Genomic DNA, 16914 nt, shown 5'->3' on the forward strand with positions numbered 1-16914 from the left:
TTACGTAATATTTGTCCCTCATATGGATGCAAGTAGGGTGGGTGGCTGTCCTATTGGATCACATTTGGATTATGCAAGCACACCCAATGAATGTGTGTGTGTGTGTGTGTGTATTCCAATAAGTTGTCTATTTCTTAGAGTTAATAAACTATGGGGGACTACACAACCATCTGACACTTCAATCGGAAGCGTTCCCTACCCCAGTAAATTGAACGCACCCCAGATATCTCTTGGCAACAAGCGTACTTCTGATCCGCTCAGCTCTGCTGCAGCTATGAGCCAGAAAGGTAACCCTCTACAAGCAAGACTCAACGTCAGTAGCATTGTGTCGCCTTAACAGATGGTAAATTTAATTTGTGTGTTTTTAAGGGCGAGACTACCTCACTATCAAGCAACATCACTGTCCCCAGATTTTCACACAAAAAGTGATAGGATGTGTGTACCGTGAGCTGCAGCCTGAGCCTATTGACTAGCAATGTTTTATGAGATAAACATTTATGTGGTAAAACAGAAGTGTGATTCAGGTCAGAATACTTAAGTCCACTTGACACCAAAGATTTGCAATTAGACAGCTCCTTGCAATGCACTGGGTCTGTGACATTTGGAAAATTGAATGTTTATGCCACTGCAACTCAACAACTCTCTGCACTTGTGCTCCATGAATAAGAACAGCACTAGTAAATTACTTGCTGAAGTTGCAGTTCTAGTAATGATGAAACTGAAATTATACAAAAGAGAAGATGGAGAAACTGAAGAGAACTCGATCAGTATAATACCTACAAAGGGCATCTGCTCTTTTCCGCCAGTGTCTCTCTTTCACTCCTGGAGCAGTTTCCTCACTCAGAGGAGTTGCTGACACTTGCAGTGACAACAACCTCAACAATTGCATTTAGAGAATTTTTGTTGTTGTTGTTGTTCATGTGGCATTCTGAGACCACAGTCTGGATTCCAAAGTTCCAAAGCTGAAGTTCCATGCAAAGTGAAGTGCCAAATGGGCGCAAAAGGAAATGTGCTGTCGTACTGGGTTGCCGTTGGATGGTTGTACGCTGGTAAAGGTCCCCTGCTGTGGGGAAGACAGAGCAACTGGCTGATGGCTGTTTATTGGAACTTGAGGGATCATAGTTGTTGACCAAACATGTATTTCTCAAAGCAAATGGTCAAATTCGGATTTTAGATATAAATGATGAGTACATGGTAATAGTAATTACTGAGTATAATTTACTCAATACATTGTAGTAATACCTACTTAACAATATAGAGTACATTATGCTCAATAGTCTTCAATAATAGCTACTTAACAAAGTTGCGTGGAACCACTTGAAGAAACATTTTTAAGTAAATCCAACAAATCTTTTTTTTGAGTGCACACACCACATTTACAAACCCATGTTGTGCTTTGACTTTTAGTACTGAACTCACTTTAGCAGTTTCCACATTAGCAGATTCATTTTCACTGGGGACAGATTGTATTGTTGTCCGTGTAGCTCTCATTGCAATGACATATTTGATGTAGATTAATACTCACTTATGATTATCAATAATTTCGTATCCAATCTGTGTGCAGAAGTGCCTCCTACCACTGAGCCACTACTAGGTGAAGGGACATCTACTGGAGATATTTTTCAAGGTTGATAAATGGAAAAATCTGAAAAAGAAGATGAGTAGAATGAGCAGCAGTACCACGTTGTCAAACTGCCTCCTGCTGTTGCGCTCGAAAACAAATTTGACCTTTTCAGTCTGATTGTCTTTTCTTTTTCATGCCCTGACTTTGTTTTATATGCAGTACCTTTCCCTTTGGCCACAACAGTGACATTCTCTTAGTTAGATCCAACCATTTTCCTGTCACATACACATTTACTGTTTAACACGACTTTTATGCCTTTTGTTTATCACACGTTATCTTCACCTACGGTATCTTGGTAGGGAACCAGACTAAACACAGTTACTCTCAGATCCCCCCCCCCCCCAAAAAAAATTACATGACACAATCTTTTTTCTTTTTTTTCCATGAATACACATTTATGCAAAAAGGTTGCCTGTAGCAACTTTAAAGTTAGTAAAACTGAACCTTCATGAAATTGTTGTCTGAGCCTGACTCCGCTGAGTATGGGAGTAGAAGTCACAGCACAACACGAGTTTGTAAAATGTGAAGCGTGTTTTCAGGAGACATCTTAAGTAAGAACTCCATTCTTTATCACGGGAATGAATTGGTCAGTCAAAATACATCGAATCAAACAATGTGGGCACAGGACAACATTTTGAAAGATGTTTTATATACCCACCTGCACATGCATTGCCATGTACATGTTACAATATCGGATGCTTTACTTAAATAAAAAAAAAGAAAAGAAAAAAGTTCAACAATAAATGTCTGCATACAGATTATTTGGGGTAAACACCCAGCATTATATACAGATGTAAAACAGTAACACACACTGGAGAAAACTTGGACCTTTTTTGCTTCACATTAAAGTCAACAAAGGCAAATTTTACCGTTTTGTGTAAAACGATGTTTGTGTACACTTGTTAATCATACAAACTCTACATTTACTGGAAAATATAAACTGTAATCTTTGTGTCCTTACCTCTGAAAGTATAAAGGGGATGTCTCACCCAAGTTGTCGCTGGATCATTTTACCCCACAAACTCCAGCTTGACAAAACAGCGGCTAACATCCACAGCAGCGTTCATGTTATGACCCTGCTTTGTAGCTTTCACTGCCCAAATGAGATGTGATGATGTCCCGAATATATCTGTGTTACTGAAGATGCTCGCTTTAGAACTCTACAAACATGAAAAACTGAATAAACATGGCATAAATGTGCTTTTTGCTCTGGTTTGCTCCCCACTTCCTTATTTGTGGTCACATGACTAATTTTGTTGATGGTTACCTAGATGAAGGGGATGACTAACTAAACCCCTGGCTCGGTTTACTCCGTTCTCCCCTATTGCACCCAGAGGAGAGAAGGGGATCAGTGTTGTCTGGTTTTAAAAATGATGGACAATCAGTGGATTTCCCAGAAAGTTGCAGTGTCTCCAAGGACTGAAGTCTGGCACAGTTAATGGTGTGTATATTTAACCATCCCATTCACATTCTTGGGCAAACAAACAAACTTGATATTGGCCATAACAAAGCTTGATTTCTGCAGCACTGCTTGAATGACCAACCCCCCTCTGGTGTGTGTGTGTGTGTGTGTGTGTGTGTGTGTGTGTGTGTGTGTGTGTGTGTGTGTGTGTGTGTGCTCATATCCTCCCAATAAACATCAACAATTGCTCACCAAAGCCAGCCCTGCTTTTATCTTTTACTATTTTATTGTTGTAGCATGAAACTGAGCAGTGATCCAAGAAAAAAAAAATAGCACAATTGAATGTCAAAGTCTTATCTAACAGACAAGAGTCACATCAGTCTGGCAACCTACATCCCTTCTTTTATTACTTTGTCAAAGCTATTCTAATCCTTGCTTATTGCTCAGCTCCAGCATGTCTTGGCACACTCTGTGGATTTAAGCTGGTTTGGAGTAAATTGATGATGAGATTTATTTCTGGGCTGATTTTAAGCTTCTGACTGAGATTCCATGTTTCTGGATTTCTTGCACAGAATAGTTTGCCTTTGGACCCAAGTCTGGAGGTGGCCTGGGTAGAACGATACAAAAATAGAGGGAATGGATGGGAATGGGGCAATGTTTTAACTTCACATGTTCTCAGGGCTCAGTTCTCGGGACAGACAGTGCCATCGGGAGCTGCTAGTTTCGCTTCTAAAGCAAGACATCACAACTGTAAAAATGCTTTGAAAACTGCTTCCACACTTGAATCGTCAGTTCCTTTTTTAGTTTAGACTTTCCTGCAACAACTATTGCTACTAATAGATGATGGTATTACTACATGCATCCATCCTTCCATTTTCTATACTGCTTATCCTGGCGGGAGGGCTGGAGCCTATCCCAGCTGACACTGGGTGAGAGGCGGGGTTCACCCTGGACGGGTCACCAGTCCATCACAGGGCCATCAGAAGCAATTAGGGGCTCAGTATCTTGCTCAAGGATCCTTGGACATGGTCACTGGGGAAGTGAGGATTGAACCAGCAACTCTTCGGTTGTGAGACAGCCACTCTACCTCTGAGTATATATAATGAAAAAAAATATTTTAAACACTGCATGATTATTATTTGTAGAATGAAGGCAACAGTGTTGAAGTCCCCCCCTTTTGTCTATATTTTTGACTCTGGCCCGGTTTCCCTTGAACAAAAAAAATCTTCATTTCACGGGGACTCACGTGGTTAGATAAAAGCCAACTAAAAATCAGTCTTTTTTTCTGGATAACCATAATTCTGTATCGTATGGAGACCATGACCTTGAGCGTTAAACATGTGATGGACAGAACCACCACATTATTAGCAGCGACAGCGAGAAGTTGATTTTGTTTTGGGTGTTTTCAACAAACTAAACTTCGATACTGGGCAGAAAATAACCTGAGAAATGAACGGACATGCAGTTTTTTTTTTTAACCACAAGCGAAACTGCAAAAATAATGTCCTCAGAAGTGTTTGTCCAATTTTTAGTTTTAAAAACGGTATTAAGAATTGGATTGTGTGGTTGTTCTGCGTGTGCCATGCGTTTGAGGCGTGTTCAGCTTCATCTTGGCATTCAGAGGGAGAGAGAGGGTGCAGCCCACTACACCAAGAGGCCATCATTAGACACCTGATCATTCATAGGTGTGTTTCGGGCCTGACGCCACTCAAGCCTTCCCGAGTCCTACATGTCATTCCCTCTGAAGCCAAGGTTGTGCCAGGATTCGTCATGTTTCTGTCTCAGTGTCGTACACATTGCAGCTCTGGAGAAGTGAGCATGACTCATCTGAAGAAACAGAACTCCACATGCGCCAGGTGAAGGCGCGCGCACATCTTATGTACAATTACATCTTTGTAATTGATGCGCCCTTGAAATTGCATTTCACACATAACACCACTGACCAAAGACCAGCCTCATCTTGATCTATGGCGCAAACGTGTGTGTGTGTGTGTGTGTGTGTGTTCCTGTTTTTTCAAAGAAGAGGTCTGTCCTAAAGCCTGTGGCTTCTTGACCTTTTCCGATGCAGTCACAATTTGTATTTCTACGCAAATCATTTGAAAAAATATCATTTTCTACATAATCAAATGTATTTAAGATTTCTTGAAATAAGAGGATTGAAACAAGCCCCTTATTTCGTCACTCGTTGTATATAAAGTGTAATGAGAATCTTTTGACAACAAATTAGACAAATATACTTTGACAGACTTTTGTTTTTGCAGTATGAAAAGTCAATTGTGAACTTAATCCAGCTAAATTAGACCCAGATAGGAATCTCAGCTTGAGGAGGAAAGTTGATGGTTCCCGTCTTATATTTATGTGAATGACTGCTCAGTCAAAATCCAAGCATTGATGTCGCCCTCTGTTCATACTGATAAACACCCCCAATGGACTGTGGCTGTGATTTGATTAAACTAACCCGCGCTTTAATTACACTCGCTTGAAATTAAAATGTGATTATAATCATCTCTAATTTAATTAAGATGGTGTATTATTTGGATGCTGTGCCCCGTCTCCTTTTTCTTTGCTGTATGAATGTCTTCTCATCAGTTTCGTTCTTGCTGCCTTTAGCTCCTTAGCTGTTTCTCTTCTGAAATAGTTTTCTCCAATTAGCAGTAAAAAAAAGGACACATTCCATTCGATGCGTCCATATTTGATGTTAGAACCCCCACCCACTCACCCACCAACCCACTGCCTCCCACCATCACTCCCCTTTGTTGATGTTGCGTAAGAGAAGAAACAGTCATCTGTGTGGTTGCTCCGTAGGCAGGGAGGAGGCTACATTAACTTCTGTATACTAAATACACTGTGTGTGTGTGTGTGTGTGTGTGTGTGTGTGTGTGTGTGTGCGTGTGTGTGTGTGCGTGTGTGTGTGTGTGCGTGCGTGTGTGTGCGTGTGTGTGTGTGTGCATCTTCATGTGAAATTGCCTCATTGACGGTCTTCATTGTAGCGTATGGTCATTGTGGGTGGGTGGCAACTGTAAGGAGAGAGCAGGGGGGTTCCTGAGACAGAGCCCCAGACCCCCCCAGAGACAAGAGATGGGGAATCCTGTGTTTCTATTTAATTTAGACCCTGGTTGAAGAAAAGAACACTCTCCATTCAGCATCTTCCAGCTCAGTAGATCTGTGTGTGTGTGTGTGCGTGTGTGTGTGTGTGTGTGTGTGTGTGTGTGTGTGTGTGTGTGTGCATCTTCATGTGAAATTGCCTCATTGACGGTCTTCATTGTAGCGTATGGTCATTGTGGGTGGGTGGCAACTGTAAGGAGAGAGCAGGGGGGTTCCTGAGACAGAGCCCCAGACCCCCCCAGAGACAAGAGATGGGGAATCCTGTGTTTCTATGTAATTTAGACCCTGGTTGAAGAAAAGAACACTCTCCATTCAGCATCTTCCAGCTCAGTAGATCTGTGTGTGTGTGTGCGTGTGTGTGTGTGTGTGTGTGTGTGTGTGTGTGTGTGTGTGTGTGCGTGTGGTCCCTCAGCCTGTAAATTACAGCTTCTCCTTGAGGATGTGGAGGGGACTGCATGAATTTCACAGCTGAACAATCATCACTTCTCCCTTGAGACACATTCACACACGCATTTACTTACATGTACACACATGATACATTTGGTATATACACACACACATTTACTTACATGTACACACATGATACATTTGGTATATACACACACACATTTACTTACATGTACACACATGATACATTTGGTATATACACACACACACACACATTTACTAAACATGTACACACATGATACACTTGGTATATACACACACACACATTTACTTACATGTACACACATGATACACTTGGTATATACACACACACACATTTACTTACATGTACACACGATACACTTGGTATACACATACACACACACACACACACGCACACACCAGCATTCCCCCTGTGTCCACAGACTCTCACGTTTATTCTGGGGTTGTTATGTTCAACTCAAACACACAATCACAGGCAGTCATTGTGTGTTTGAGTTGTATGTGTCTGAGCAGGTGCTTTCAATAATTTGGGAGAAACTCTGGTGTCCCAATAATAATAATAATAATAATAATAATAAATAAACAAACAAAAAGGAAATAGAGCCATTAGCAGTTATAGATGGCCATGGAGATAGAGTTCAGTCAATAAGCTTGCCATATCTGAGCTTTATTCCTGCTAAATTTACAAATAGATATCTGGTACTGTAGCAAACATGGCAAAACTTATGAATGATTACATTATTTAGAGATTATTTTTAACTTTTAATTGCTGTATTACTGCAGTTTTCATCTTTCTTTCCCAAGTAATGCAAGAGAGACTAAAGCTCCTTCCTGTTTCCCCTGTTGAACATGAGACGCTCGAGGTTTTTATTGTTCAGTTTTTTTTTAACAGTTTCATCATTTTGTAACCATAAAAGCAGAGGATAATATCTGTGCTCATCCGCTGATCGTCTAGCTCTCTGAGATCAGTGGGGATGTTGGAGCAGCACATCTGCTTGTTCACCTGACACCCACCTCACTATATAATCTGCAATGTGCTTTGATTCAGAAACAGGAAGTCGCTGTCCAAGATGAAGCACTGGTGTCTTTTTGCTTGACTGCTACCACAATGACAGCCTGCTGCTGTTTTGGTCTGCCAAACAGCAAACCCTGTCCTTTAATGTATACAAGCCAATGTTCTTTACCCCCTTTGTTGAAGGTTCATTTATTTCTTTTTAGTCCTTTTAGAGATCCCCTGTAACCATTTTGCTTGAAGGGTTTGTTTTTAATTGTTTTGGCAAATCTATTAAAGTGACTTACCTATTAAAATGGAGGCAATCTGCATTAACAACAAGAAAACAGCACCTGTGGAAGTAAGCTACACACACGGTGCGATCTTTGATGTTTTCTAGCTGCAGGAAAGAAGGGAGATGGGAGAGCTGATGATGCAACTCTGAGTGCATCATGACTAATGTTGTCATCACTAGCCGCATCTTAAACGTGAGTTCAACATCTTCCTTGTCCTCCCTCCTTCAGCAGCGTTTCTGTGATTGAGGATCATATCTGCAGCATCAGCTGGGATAATGTGCGGCACACATAAGCAACATCTGCCCTCTCTGAATGTCTCATACAGATGCCCATTTCATTTGACTGATAGGATTTCTCTCCGGGGATCTATACAGGAAGGTTCTAACTGTGCTTGTTTTAATTATCCTGCCGTCTATAGTTCACAGGCTGACATGATAGCGGTCTGAGGGATGAGAGAATGAGAGCACTTTCACTTTACTCTGATGCCTCATGTTAGCCGTAATGTGTTGTTCAAACTAATTAAGAGCAAAGTGTAATTGATACGCTGCTTCATTGTCAAAGCAACTGTAATCATACAAGAATCAGCGCTGCTATCATCCATCACATGACCATAACAGAAATGCCAGGAAAGCCAATTTATAAAACTTGATGAAAGCCTTCCATTTGGTTCAGAGATTAATTAGATCACGGTTAAATTTTGTGACATTTCAGAGACTAATGAGACTAATGGGCACCACGTTTAGAGCCATTTGCTGCCCCCACGTTCTCCTACAGTTAACAATGGCTACATTTATATGCAAACTGATATTCCCCTATCATGCCGAAAAGGAGAATTTGATGAGGATTGTATGAAACATATATTTGTTTTTTAGAATTTGTTCTATGAATGAGGTTTGCCAATGTTATTCATATTTTAAGAGCATTCTGGACGTATATACACCTTATTTGTGCTGCAGTTTGCAACCTTGTGGAACAACCATCAGGCCACTCTGACTCTTCCGTATAAACACAAGGCTACAACAGTGGCTTTATAGAAGGTAACATCAGTACACAACTCCTGTCCAGATTACTATCCAAGCCTTTACCAATCTTTAAACCTGTCATTGTGAAGTGAGGAAATAGCAGAACAACAAACATCGCTCTTTTTCCCCGATCATGAACAAACATTATTAGATATTATCCTGCTAGAAAGTCTCATAGTCTGTAAGACTGGACAGGAAGGAAGCAACAATAGCGATCTTTAATGAGAGGCCTCAGGCAGAATTTCCACAGCTGCATGTGAACTGGATTAAAAGTAGAATATTTATTTTCTAAGCTGCTGAAACAATTTACCTGGAAGGTTGACGCTTCCAAATAAGGCAAACACTGGAGTTACAGCAGAATACTGGGTGCAGGTAAATGTCATCATTAACTCCTGTTACACCTCATGGCCATCAGATGAAGTGCAGCTCAAAGCACTTCAACAGTGCTCATTTCTTAGTTTTTATCAAGAACCTTAACAAATTAGTTTAATCGCATGTAAGCAAGTGAATTGATATTTTTATTCTCTTTAGAGGTAAAAATGCTCACCAGCAGTGCTGTGAAGAGCACCATCAGTCACTGAAGATCAAGTTTGTCAGTGTTTAGTGACCAAGCATCTTTTCATGTTCATCAAAAATGGCTTATAAAAAAACAAAAAACAAATTATAGCTCATTCCTTTCAGTATTTGTCACTGTCAACAGAGCTGTGAAGAGAAAAATCTATGTGTCTTATAGATTCCACGGTTCAAGAGAACGAAAGCTCCACTCCTCAACTATGTGCTATGACAGTAGAGATGGAATTGATTTGTCTTTTACTCTGCAAATACACGCAGCAGCACAAGTACACATTCATGTGTAGGGACATGTTTAAACACAGCCCCACACACACACACACACACACACACACACACACACACTCATTGTAACATGTACTTTGTTCCTAGCTAGACTCCCTGCTGTCTGTGCAGTGTGTACCTGAGGTCGGCCTCCATGCCCTCAGGTCCTGATGCTGCCCTACTTTTCTTACACACATATCCTCAGCTTTGCTCCCAAAGTGCAGACCTTCGATTGGCATGTGCACACAGCGTGATACAAAGCAAGGAGGGCTAAACAACAGCCACACAATCACACTGTGGGTATGTGCACTGGGAGGTGAACAGGAACGAGAGTCCGACAGAAAGGCCCGGTGTGATTAATACAGTGTTTACACCCAGCAAGCCGGTATCCCCTGTCCCGTTAATCTGTCCTGCTGATGATTTGCAGGGCCTAATGTGAAATGAGGCGTGGAGCCGAGTCATTTATCACCTGGGTTGATGAGAGTCCACCCAGACAGCGCCGTCAGCCAACAGGACACCATTCAGAGCCTGCATCTATGTAAAGTCTAGAATGTGCTTTCTTTATTTCTAATTGTTTTACATTCATTTCCATATGTATATGTGTGTGTAAGGTGGTGCAGTGGTCAGCACTGTCGCCTCACAGCAAGAGGGTTCCGGGTTCAAGTCCTGGCTCCATCACGGGGTCTTTCCGTGTGAGTCTCCATGTTCTCCCTGTTCCTGCTGGGTTCTCTCTGGTACTCCAGCTTCCTCCACAGTCCAAAGACATCAAGAGGGGACCAGGTTAATCCAGACTCTAAATTGACCGTAGGCGTGGCTGGGAGAGCCAATGGTTGTCTGTCTCTATGTGTTGGCCCTGTGATGGACTGGTGACCTGTCCAGGGTGAACCCCGCCTCTCACCTGAAGGCTGCTGGGATAGACTCCAGCCTCCCTTTAACCCTTAACAGGATAAACGGAAGAAAATGGATGGATATACAGTATATATGCTATACAACCCAAGAGTGTCTAGGGATGAGGGAAGCAACATAAACCAAGTCACAAGGTGTTTGAAAAAGCAAACTGGAGTTTATTACAGACAACAAAAGAACAGCCTACAAGGGCCGCAGAAAACACTCAGTTAAGGAGGGGACCAAAAAAATATACAAACTGGTGGTACAAAACCAGTCAGAGGAGCGACTGCTCAACAGGGGTTCAACATCAGAATCAGTTTTATTTGCCAAGTATGTTCACGACATACAAGGAATTTTGACTCCGACAGTTGGTGTCACTCATGGAATGAGCAGAAGAAACACGCAAATCCAACATAAATAACAGAAAACATATACACCTATGCAAAGAAGATAATATGTACATGATTCGTGCAAAAACACAGTTGGTGCAAGGTACACAATGTCGTGCAGACTTGAGTGAGTGTCCAGTTAAACATGAGTGTGTGACCACTCAACAGTGCAGCAGGTTAACAGATCAGCTGTTTAAGAGAGCTATGGCAGTGGGAAAGAAACTGTTTTTTCAGTCTTGTTGTTTTTGTGCGCAGGGCTCTGTAGCGCCTGCCAGAGGGGAGGCGTGAGAACAGTTTGTGTCCAGGGTGAGAAGGGTCTCGAATGATGTTCCCCGCCCTCTTCCTGACTCTGGAGGAGTACAGTTCCTGAATGGAGGGCAGGGGGGCTCCAGTGATTTTTTTCGGCTGTCTTAACTGCGCGCTGCTGTCTGTTCTTGTCCTGCTGTGTGGCTCCTCTGAACCACACGGTGATGGAGGTGCGCGGGACAGACTCGATGACAGCGGTGTAGAACTGGTGGGACAGCTGATGTGCTGTTTGTACTTTGGAAGTTCCTGGTTAAGTTAGGGAGAGGCTGCGGGTGATGACAAATCATAAAAAGAATTAAACTCAAACCCGACAACGTGCCTATAGTTCAAATCCACCCCCCCTCTGCTTTCTTGCCTCCCTGCAATACAATCACCAGAAATAAAATATCAAAAAAATGGAGTCTTACCTGCCTACTCTACCTTTCCCTGTCAAGAAAACCCCACTGTGACCGTCACCCAATAAACTCAGTGGCGTTTAAAACGTCTGGGGCGAGTGGCTGACGAGCTCCGATTGGTGGGAAGCGCTGACGCACCAGGTGGGGGAAGACTGGGCGAACTGGAGGCGTGGCTCCTCGAGGATTTCCTCCAGGAAAACAAAAGAGTGGTGAATTAAAAGGAAACGAGACACAGGTGCTGGCGAGTTTTCTCCGTTTCCAAACTCAGCCAGACTACATAAGGAAGACACACGAAAAAATGCCCAGCGACCAGAACAATATATATGAGAAGTTTTTATGTATGTACACTTTCTATTGCAAATAGCAACAAAATAGTGTTCACCAGCACTGTAATACAACTTGGGAATCAGCCCAGCCCCTGTGTGGATGTTACACAGGGGGGAGGGAGAATTTGGTCTCAGTTGTTATAAGAGATGTGACTTTCAGGTATCAGAGGATGTGGACGGTGTAGGAGAATCTCTAGTTCAAAATGGAGTTTTTACTCTTCTCTCTTCTGGCGGTACTCATGCAGTCTTGCCTGTCGCCTCCCTCTGGTGAGCCTCTACCTGGCAGGTCCCGGGTGGAAGCAAGCTAAATGGATTATAGCAGCGACGTGGCTACACAATAGACTACCTTGTTTCTTCTTCACCCTGCAGACTTGGCATCTGAAATGCAAGTGTTTATGTGTTTGAGTGTGTGTGTGTGTATATAGACATAAAAAAAACAATTCACTTGAACAACTCACTGCTGTTAAAAATATCCTTTGGCAATGTAATCTTCCAGTCCATTTTGAGGTTTGCTGGTTTATGCTTTATTTCCCTTCTCTGTGAATTTGCATACTTTCTCATTGTGATATACAGCATGTTCATGTTATCTACCGTAGACCAATAATGCTTAATACAACCCACTTCATACACTAATGATTGCAGTACTCCCATTAAAGACAATCAAGTGGTGGGTTTTACATTTACAACATGTATTGCCTCCCTCAGGCAAAATCTCTTTGCAGTTCACAGTACATGTACACAGTTGTGTTGTGAAATGACGTTTCCACGCTGCCGCGAGGATGAGAGGCAGCAGTTTCAGGTCGTCTTTCTTGAAAATATAAGATGTTTGACAGGTTTTTACTCTTGGTGAGGCAAAACAACTTTCATTAGAGATATCATATGGACATATTATTTTTTTTAGTTTCCTCCCACACCTGTGGGCAGGGACAATGGTGCACTGACAGCTCCTATCACAACCATGGAGGCGTGTCAGTGTCATTCACTGATCGTACAGTCATGGATACGAGCGGTGATGTACAACAGAAGCAGTAGGAGCCCAGAGTGAGACATTTGCAGCATATGAATAAAGTTTGGTGGTCAGGTGGGGTGGATTGCTAGCTCAACGGATCAGGAGTGAGAGCTCGGCTCCACTCCTGGGTATGCTGTAAGGACAGGCCAGGGACGGCTCCCTGCTAACTTGACTGTGGATGAATAATTGAATCCTGCAGCTCTTCTAGACTCTGTAAATGCTAGCCAACAAAAATGGATCAAATGCACATCGAGAAGGTAGTAATTTCACAGGGTTTTTGTAACTCTCAAAACAGTAAGGATGGAGAAAACCACAGTGGAGCCGATGATGCAAGTGCAGACGTGTCGCAGAGTTGGACTTGCGCTGCTCAGCAGGACCTCTAGAGCAGTTCTGGAGATCAAACACAATGAAGCTGAAGTTGTAATCTTTTGCAGCACTGGCAGAAAAACTATGATATGTTTCATTAATCGCTTATGCTGACAGGCAAGCAAGTAAGTCATGTCTCCACATTGAGATTCAAGAGAAAACATGAAGTATGTGTTGTCTGCATCAGCCTCAGATGTCTAAATCACTGGCTGCATCTCTGATCATTATTAGCTTAGATAAATCGGGATGTTTCTTCAGTTTGGTCAGAGAAATGGTGGAGCAGGGTTGAACGAGCGCTGCTACATGAGCTCCAGGGTGTGTCTGCTGGTTTACGGGTCTTGATGAGAAACGTACTCCATGACTGTGACTTGCTGCTGTTTTAAACATACGCTGCTCTCAGCCGCGTCCTTCAGTTTGAGCGAATTCATTCCAACATCACGGACTTTACTGAATCTGTGGCTGCACCTAGTATGGAGAGTTGTGCCGGCAAAGCACCTGGTTCCAGACATCAAAGACCTGATCCTCTGATGTAAAGGTTACTGTACACTGTCATATACGTCCTTTAAACAAAAATGCTGGAGGTTAGTTGAAACCTGAGTCATTCAGACATGGGCGACATGAACAAATGATAGCTGGGTGGGGAGACCAGACAAGATCGTACATCCTGGAAAGTAACATGTATTAAAACACGCTACTTTATCTCAAGATCCATGCAGCTCATGTGGATGTCACTCAAATTCGACGATCACGTTTAGTGCTCTTTGCATTTCAGATGATACAACTGAGATTTTCGGTCTCAGATTTTGACTGTTACATGCTAATTCTAGGTTCTGTTGTATAGTAGCAACTGGCATTACAGAGTGTGAACCAGATAGTTTCTCGTGGTGGATTATTTATGATGTTATGTGGATTATTTACACAGTTGTAGTTATTGTCAACATATGGCATGATATTATGTGACAACCATATGGTTCCAGCATCTTGTACTCCTATCTTCACGACATTTGTGTTGATGTATACAGTACATACATACATAAATACATACATCACTGTGCAGTCCTTTATGTATACTTCTGTGTACCCCAGCCATATTCATTCTTCTGACTGTGGTTGTTAAATCTATATTTGTGAAAGCTAACAACTCCCTCCTACAAACCATGAATAGCTCATTTCTACTCTGCAGTGCCACTGTGATGAACAACCTGGATCGGCTCCAATAATGAATGGGACACCCTCTTTCAGGACTAATTTGTTGCCGCCCCCCTCACAACCCCCCTTCAGCCGAGCTTCATTTAACTGCAAATCATATGCAGTCCGAGCTGTGAAATACACCAGCATTCACGGGCAGTTCACCTTGGTTTTCTCATAGACGTTGTTTTTTTTCTTGCCTCTTTTCTTTTCAAGTTCACTTTGAGTGGAAATTTACACCACAAGCATGGGTCGTTGTGGGTTTAAGGGCAAAATAGATACTTCTTTCAAGTTTACACAGGTACTAAACAAACATTCCCGAGGCTTCACGTTTGAGCTGAAATTCGTCCATGAACCCATTTTAACATCATGATGCGGCGTCACACGGTGTATAATCCCGTATGAATGCACAGAGGGCGGACGTGTGGTCCGATGAATGACTGACTGTTAAAGACGCGCTAAGCGTGACATGGCTAAGACATGGATGGCTGCAGATCCGAGTCAGTCATTAATACATGCCGCCCTTTCGCCTCCTTCCCAACAGCAAAGGAGGTTTCCTCTTTCTCTGAAGCTCTGCATCTTTCTTTGTATTCACACGATTGAAGTCACCCTGTTCAATTACAGATGAAGCAACCTTGTAATCATGCCACATGAACTGAGAGTATGCAGGGAAACTAAAGCTGCATTCTGACCGTGGACAAATGAGAAGCAAACCTAATGGTCCTGCGGCTCGGATCCGCTTCATTTTTGTTTTTTGATGACAGTCTTAACAGCACTGATCACCTGAAATCGTATCTTTTTAAATCCAATTTGGGCCGCATTTATGAGTGATCCTAAATCACACAATGATTGGATTTTTTTGCAATGTGAACGCAGTCTCAATAGAGTTGAAATCTAAGTCGTTGGGCTTTTTTTTTCGGAAACGCACCGACAGATGCTCTTGACACCCTCAAGTTTTGATGGAATTCATGTCTGTGAGGACGCTGACATCACAGTTCTTCCACTCCTTGCTTCAACTCAAAATTCACCCACATCTCTTCAGAAGTGTCCAAAATGAGCATGAGGTCTTGCAGTGCAAACGTAGCTTTACACAAAACAAGTCACGCTGAAAGCATCACACTTTGTCGATGATGATCTTTGTTAGTGTCGTTATAGCAAACCCTGATGTGGAGGTGAGGGGACTAAACACAGCAAGTACGAACCGATGAACTGACATAAAATAAAATTTAAAAAAGAAATGAAAGAGCAACTGATTTAGCAGAACTATTCAAACTGACAGAATAAACTGACTGTCAAGAGATTAAAAATTGGGTAAATATCAGATGAAGGATGATGCAGAGCTAAAATACAAACAAACTCATCCCACAGGAAACATGGAGGAACATGGGGGGTGGCAGAAAAAACACGGATTCATGTGAAACTGCAGGGATCTGTTACCTGAGTTGATTACATGTACGCTAGGTGCACAACACATTATATCTTAAATCTTACTAAGGATGCAACTACAGTTCATGTCCATGTACAAATACACAAGTACAGGCTCCAGGTATTTTGTGTTCTCATTTACGTGAACACAGTTTTTTTTTTCCTGTAGCTCACAAAAACAAGAGAGCAGTGACCTAAGCTGCTTTTTTGTGGGTTTCAATTTCCAGAAACGTTGGATTGGAGAATCATTAAAACAGAACTTGGAAGGTCATCTTTATTGAACTACATAGCCTGTTAAATCTTTTATACAAGCTTCTTCATAATTGGAGTGCATTGATCATTTAATACAGTATGGATGTATTATTTGTGCTCATGCAGTTTGTATGCATGTGTGTATTATCCTCCACCACTCACTGGCTTCTGCTGATGTGTCAAAATGTTGGTCCTCTCCTCCATTGATATTATTTGCTGCTCTGCACGCAGACTGAGGGGAGGTGTGTTTGTGTGTGTGTGTGTGTGTGTGTGTGTGTGTGTGTGTGTGTGTGTGGAGGGGGGGGCAGCTAGCAATAACTGTGAATGAGGGAAGCAATAACTCCGTTGGCTCCCTCATCAAATCAGAGCCGACTGATGCAGAATAATCAGCAATTGAAATCAGGGGGAGGAAAAAGGCTGAACTGACAAAATGGGAAATGTCATCAGGAGAAGAGCAATAATAAAGGAATCAATGAGGTGCAGTTGCCGGAGCACTTCTCGGAGGCAATAAGACAATTGAAGCAGAGATCAGGCCTTCACACTGTTTCCAGACGGATGAAGGAAGACAGAGGAGGAGACGAAGGGACAGCGGGAGAATTAAGAAATTGCTCTGGAGCAGCCGTCTGGCATGTGGGTAGCAGTGTAAAACATAGGCGGGCAAGTCAAT

The 16914-nt window shown here is 42.3% G+C and overlaps 1 protein-coding gene across 3 annotated transcripts in view; it reads left to right on the top strand.

Annotated features, from left to right (window-relative positions):
* The window catches only part of LOC147267412 (receptor-type tyrosine-protein phosphatase gamma-like), a 508446-nt gene that overhangs the window by 203773 nt on the left and 287759 nt on the right, over positions 1 to 16914 (top strand). The window lies entirely within an intron of this gene.

Source organism: Aulostomus chinensis, chromosome 3, assembly GCF_037954235.1.
Source record: "Aulostomus chinensis isolate RoL2024-O1b breed Wild chromosome 3, RoL_Achi_v1.0, whole genome shotgun sequence".
Taxonomy (NCBI): domain Eukaryota; kingdom Metazoa; phylum Chordata; class Actinopteri; order Syngnathiformes; family Aulostomidae; genus Aulostomus; species Aulostomus chinensis.